The following is a 6260-nucleotide window of genomic DNA, read 5'->3' as shown; positions in this document are numbered from 1 at the left end:
GAAACCAATACATGTAAACTATGAGCCCTCATCATACACTGAAAATGATATAGAAGGAAACATAGGGCAAACCTGAGTTCCTTCATGTGTCAGTCCTTCCTTACTCATCAGTAAGTTGAAGGTAGAGAGTAGGTATAATGTGCATGTGTCAAAAAGCAAAATAAAAACAGTTGAGTCACTTTTCAGCAGCATTTTCATTCACTTGGTAAGAACCAAATATATACTTATATATAAGCTATGAAATATGAATTGTGTAATTTCAGTGATTCTGCAAATGAGTTAAATGCTCTTACATTTACATCTAGTCTGGTATTGCATAATCTAACGACGAACGGTAAAATTCTTTCTAATAATTAAAAAAGAATTTTTTTCTTTACTTAGAACACCATTACATAGGAAATAAAAAAGACATGATAAGTCAAGGGAGAGACCATAGAAGAAAGTTAAAAACTTTATAGTTTAGTACTGGTAATGGAACTTCTTCCTGCTTTTTGAACAAGAGGCCCACATTTGCATTTTGCATTGGGTTCTGCAAATTATGGAGCTATCTCTGCCCAGTTTAACGAGGCCCTGGAGAGGATACAACAGTGGCACAGAGGTCAGTGATTCCATCTCGCAGGTGCTGCAACAGATACTTTGACCACCCTTCCTGGCTCCACTATTGTGGCAAATCTCTCCAGATTCTCTTTGCAAGCTTGCTGGGGCCAACTCACTCAGACTCACACCATTGCCCTGGCCTGCCCTGTTAACTTGCTTTGCCAACCATGGGGCCAGCATTTCTAAAATGTTTTTTTCACAGCATTGCCAAGACAATAGAGCTCTTTTCCTTTGCCTAAGGAGCCTGGCTGAGCCACAAACAGATGGAGAATGTAATTCATCCCCTCAAAGGTCTGAAAGATACAAAGAACCTGCAGTACTTGCTCGGCACCTGGCTCCTCCATCGGACCCTGTGATCTGAATGAACCTGCTGGTTACTTTTCAGGCTGTCTCTGTGCCAATGACTTTGCTGATGGCTCTATCTGTCTTTTTTATTTCTAATCCATGCAGAAGCTCATTATAGAAGCCATGATCTATAGTGATCTATAGAGATCTATAGTGTTTGGAGTCTAGAAAAGAAGGCTGAGAAACTGCAGTAGACTCTACTTTCTTACACAGACTTTTAAGACTAAGCCTAATCCATCTATATATTGTCTCAAATGCATCCCATCCCACTTTTTTTCAAGTGGAGGCTTTATCTTTTGTACTGATTTATTAGTATTCTTTTAATATTAAGGGTATTAATGCTTTGTAGATGATACACTGTACATATTTTCTCCCAATCTGTATTTCATTTTTCATCATGTAAATGTTTTCTTTTAAATTTTATATAGTTAAAAATTTGTGACTTATTTTGATCTTACTGAATACTTTGGAATTCCTATAGTATTCTGCTGCTAAATATATATTTTTGTTGTTGCTAGATACTCATAATTATACAAAGTTTCCTTCTATTCCTTGCTTACTGAAAGTTTTTGGGTTGTTATTATTTTAATAGAAAAATGGACGTTGACTTCTTATCAAATACCTTTTGAGCATGTATAGAGATAACTGTATAATATTCTCCATTAATATAAAATAATAAATTACATGAGTAGTTCCCTAAGGTTGAATTATTCTTTCAAAATATACCCCATTTGACCTTGTGGTGTTACTGCTAAATTGCTATTATGGTATTATTGGTGGTATTGATAAATATTCAGTGTTTACATTATTAGACCTATATATTTCACAGCTGATAATTTTAGCATATTAGGAATATTTTTGTTTTACCCCCTCCTTTTGTTTTTCTCGTGTGTGTGTTTGTGTGTGTGTGTATCTGTTGCTATTTCCCTCTACCACTTATCAGTAGTAGGCTCTAAATACAATTTCCAACAAGGTCAATCACATCAGGTGAACTTAGACATTTCAATTATTTTCCTGGAAACAATGCTCCTGTCTGAGCTGGTTGTATTCTGGGTCTGAAGCACAACGGTCATTTTAGGACTCCCCTTTTCCTTCATATTTTGAATTCTTTGTCTTTTTCTGGCTTGGATCTATTGTTTATGGCTCCTATCTTCCTCTTACTTGATTTGTTGCAGAGGCAGGGGGATGAGAGCCCTCAAAAAGTTACACTACTCTAATCTGAGCTGATGGTGCTCTGTGCCGGTGGTCATTTATCATCCTGGGATCTCCTGTCAATGTCATCCTGATGATTTCTGTTCCTGTATCTCTCCCTTTAATTTGATTTACTCTCTTGATTTTGAGGAGTACCTTCTTTAGTAGCTTGCTGAGAAAAAGTATGCATGGTAGATAAATTTTCTGAGACAGTTCATACTTTAACATGTGTTTATTTCATTCTCATATTTAATTGACTTTTCAACAGGGTACAGAATTCTAGGTTGTAAATGTTTTCCTTCAGAATTTTGGAGGTATTTCTCTTCTGTTAAAACCATCAAAACCATTCTATTTTCTTACCAGTTCCATATCCCTTCCCTCTTCTATGGAACCTATAGAATTTTCCCCTTTTCCACAGTGTTTTGAAATTTTACAGTGATGTGCCTTGGTGTGGGTCTATCTTCATTCATTTGACAAGGAATGGTGGAACCCTTCAGCCTGCATTTCTTTCAGTTTTAATTTTTGAATTATTTCATTGTTGATTTCCTCCCTTCTGTTTTCTCTGTTCTATCTTTCTGTTATTTGGATGTTGAGCCTCCTGGACCAATCATTTAATATTGTCTTTCTTCTCTTCTTACAGCTATCTTTGTCCTGCTCCACTTCCTGTGGGATTTTTCTTAACTTTATTTTCCAAAACTTTTTTCATTTAGTCTATCATGTTTTAAAATCTGATCACCTTTTTCTTTCTTAAATGTTCAGTTACATAATAACTTGTTCTTTTTTTCATAGATGTAAAACTCTTTTTTTTTTTTTTTGGAGGTACATGGGCCTCTCACCGTTGCGGCTCTCCCGTTGCGGAGCACAGGCTCCGGACGCGCAGGCTCAGCGGCCCAGATGCTCTGCGGCATGTGAGATCCTCCCGCACCGGGGCATGAACCCGCGTCCCCTGCATCGACAGGCGCCCAACCACAGCGCCACCAGGGAAGCCCTAAAATTGTCTCTTAATTTGAGGGTTTTTACGATAGTTTTCTATTGAAACTTTCTCTCTGTGTATATTTTTTACTTATAAATGATGTTTCTTCTGTTTTGTTTTCTCTTTCCATATTAAATCTTTTCCTTCGGTGTTTGGAAATCTTTAGTTGTTTATTTTGTTTCAGATTGTGGGATTAAAATTTTATTTTAATCATTTTGAGTGTATTGGACTTTTTTGACTTTAAACTTCACTTGAAGATTATCTTAAATAATATATTGTGAGGGATCCTTGGGCTGGTCATATACATTTGAAAATATTCTTTCAATCTCCTATCTGGAGAGTAAAGGTAATGGCCCATTAGTAAAGGCTTCTCAGTGTTCAGCATACACTACGTGTGTGGACACTGACCCTCCTATCTTCAGTAAAGTACTATGTAGCCAATTATATGGGGGCAGAACCAAATTGTACAGTCACATTGAGCCCTGAGAAGAGCCCCACACTTGATTTGTCTATTGTAATTATCTTGAAATTAGTAATTTTTGAATAATGAACCCAGTAAGTTACGTATCCAGTCCTGGGTAACCACACCCTCAAGTCTGCAGATCTAAGGCCAAAGACCGTCAGTTTTATCTTCTCCAGTTCTCTTTAAGGGTGGAAGAAGGGCATTTGCCCAGCAACGTATAATTCAAGTGGGCATCTAGGGATCTGTTTCTAAATTGGACTTCACAGAATTCTCTAGCACTGCCTTTCATCCTCCTTCCCCCTCCCTCAAAAAGTAGCTGTGCCTAAATCTAGCTTTCCATGGGCACCAAGGTCACAGACAGCTAGCAGCTGATTTTTCTCTGCCACTCCTATATGTGCCTAGCTACCCAAATCCAGAATGCCTGTTGATAAGCAATCTTTTATTCCTCCACCAAAAAGGTTGCTCTTTATTAACAGTGGGGTAGGGTCCTTCCTGTGAATGCTAACCCTCCCTCTGTGTCCAGTACAGCACTCTGGCCCTAGAATACTTCTCTGTGTGATAAGGAGACATATTGGAGGACCTGTGCATTTCTTTCTGGTGATCATGCGCTTTATGCTTTGCCAATAAAATCTGTTTGTTCACCCATCAGAGTGACTTTGTAGCGGCTTCAACAAAACACAGCTCCAAACGGATGTATTCGACACTGTGGGGGGGGCGAAATTTGCCACCCCAAAATGTGTCTCTTTGGAATAAGGATTAATTTAGGCTGCTTATTTTTAAGAAACAGAGGACTCAGCAGTCTTTCTTTTTACCTCCCCCTTAATTGCAGAATGTATATAAAGGGCCTGTTCCCAGAATAGCGCTATCCCTAGAGATATCTGCAAAGAATATGGGCTAGGTGTGGTGGGCAGACTCAGCAAGGCCTGCAGATCAGAGTCCACTCTGTTTCCCATTGTGTCTGTTTGGCTCAGAAACCATTTATTTACCAAACATTTGCTTTTTCATCTCCATGTCAATTGCCTTCCTCCCCTTTGAAGTCCCAAACCAGTACTCCCAACAACCTCTTTTGTCTTTAGCCAAGAATGGTATTAAGGATGAGGGTTTTTGGCCATTTTGGCTAAGGTACCTAGTTTTCCTGGGTCTCTCCCACGTATAGATGTTCTTAAATTTTTTTTTGATTTTTCTCCTGTTAACCTATCTATCTCATGTCAATTTCATTCTTAGACCAGCCAGAAAAACCTAGAGAGGTAGAGAAAAATGTTTTTTTCCTCGCTGACACCACAAAACTAGAAAAAAATATAACTTTTGTGAAATCTACAATAATAATAGTAACAAACAACAAACATATTTTGTTTTATCATTTGCAATACTGCCAAAACTGTTATTTTCACCTTTACGACACTGGCAGATACGTATTATTTTCCCATGTGATGGGAAAAGAAACTGAGGCTGGACTGGTTAAGTGATATTCCCACATTTACAAAAAGATTAAGTGGTATTGCTCAGTCTCAAAACTGCTGCCTCCAAATATCTTCTTAATCAGTGTGAACATGCAAGGCTGTCTCATCCACAGGCTGAGTTTTCTCCTTTTTTATATGGCATCTCCATTTTTGCTAATTTTTTCATTGAGGAAAGCTAATCTTCCTGTCTTTCCCTCTTAGTCAAGAGCTCCTTAAATAATACCTAAGTTTATTAACTAAACACTTTCCTTAGCAACCATTAATCTTCTAGAATGACTACAAAGCTGCTTTGTATCAGAACGCAAATTAGGGTTATGAATGATAGATCGATTGATTGATTTCTTATGCCACATCTTCAAAAAGACATTTATAGAGCACCTAACAGGTTGTAAAAACTAAGAATATGTTTTCTTGGCAACAGTTTAATGAAAAAAGAGAGTACATCACTACAAATGGCCAAATATCTAGTTGTTGAGATCAATCAGTTTTATTTAACTTGTCAATCTTATTTTTTACGAATTTTAACAAAACAGTTGAAATGTCATGGGAAATAATATATTGGCTCTATTTTGAGATAAAATTCTCTGCATAAAGTAAAACATTTGGATAAAAATTGAGAATTTGAAAGCAGTTATAGTGGAAAATGTCCTTCCTCACCATCCCCTCACTCCTATTGTAAAGGTTGAAATAAAATTTTATGGATCAGGCTTGACACCTTTGATTTTGCTTTCTGCAACTGCTTTATCTCTAAAATGTGAACATGAACGGGATCTCTTGAGAATCAGTCCAGCTATGAAATCTTCACTTCCACCAGTCTAAATAATCAGGTAACTGGGAATATTCAGGTCATTTAATTTTCCTTTCTCATTCATATGTTTGGTTTGCCCTCTGCCCCATAGTTTTAATTAGACATTGTCACTTCCTTGAGCTAGCATGAAATATGAGAAACAGTTAGGAATATTAAACAAATAATAAATGAATAATTCATTTAAATGAGTGGATTACTTTATTGGCCCAAATGCAGAAGCAAAATGAAATTCTAAAATAAAAGATGACTGGATATGACAGGAATATGAGTCATAACTGTTGTTTATAAATGCATCAAAAAATCAAACATAAAAAGAAAAAGCAAAAAATACTAGAAGAAATCATAGATACTTTTATATTTTTCTTAAAATAATGAAGGCTTTTTCTAGCTATGACAAAAGCAGAAGTCATTTTTCTTTTTTTC

Source organism: Kogia breviceps, chromosome 4, assembly GCF_026419965.1.
Source record: "Kogia breviceps isolate mKogBre1 chromosome 4, mKogBre1 haplotype 1, whole genome shotgun sequence".
NCBI lineage: Eukaryota > Metazoa > Chordata > Mammalia > Artiodactyla > Physeteridae > Kogia > Kogia breviceps.
This window is presented reverse-complemented; position numbering follows the sequence as displayed.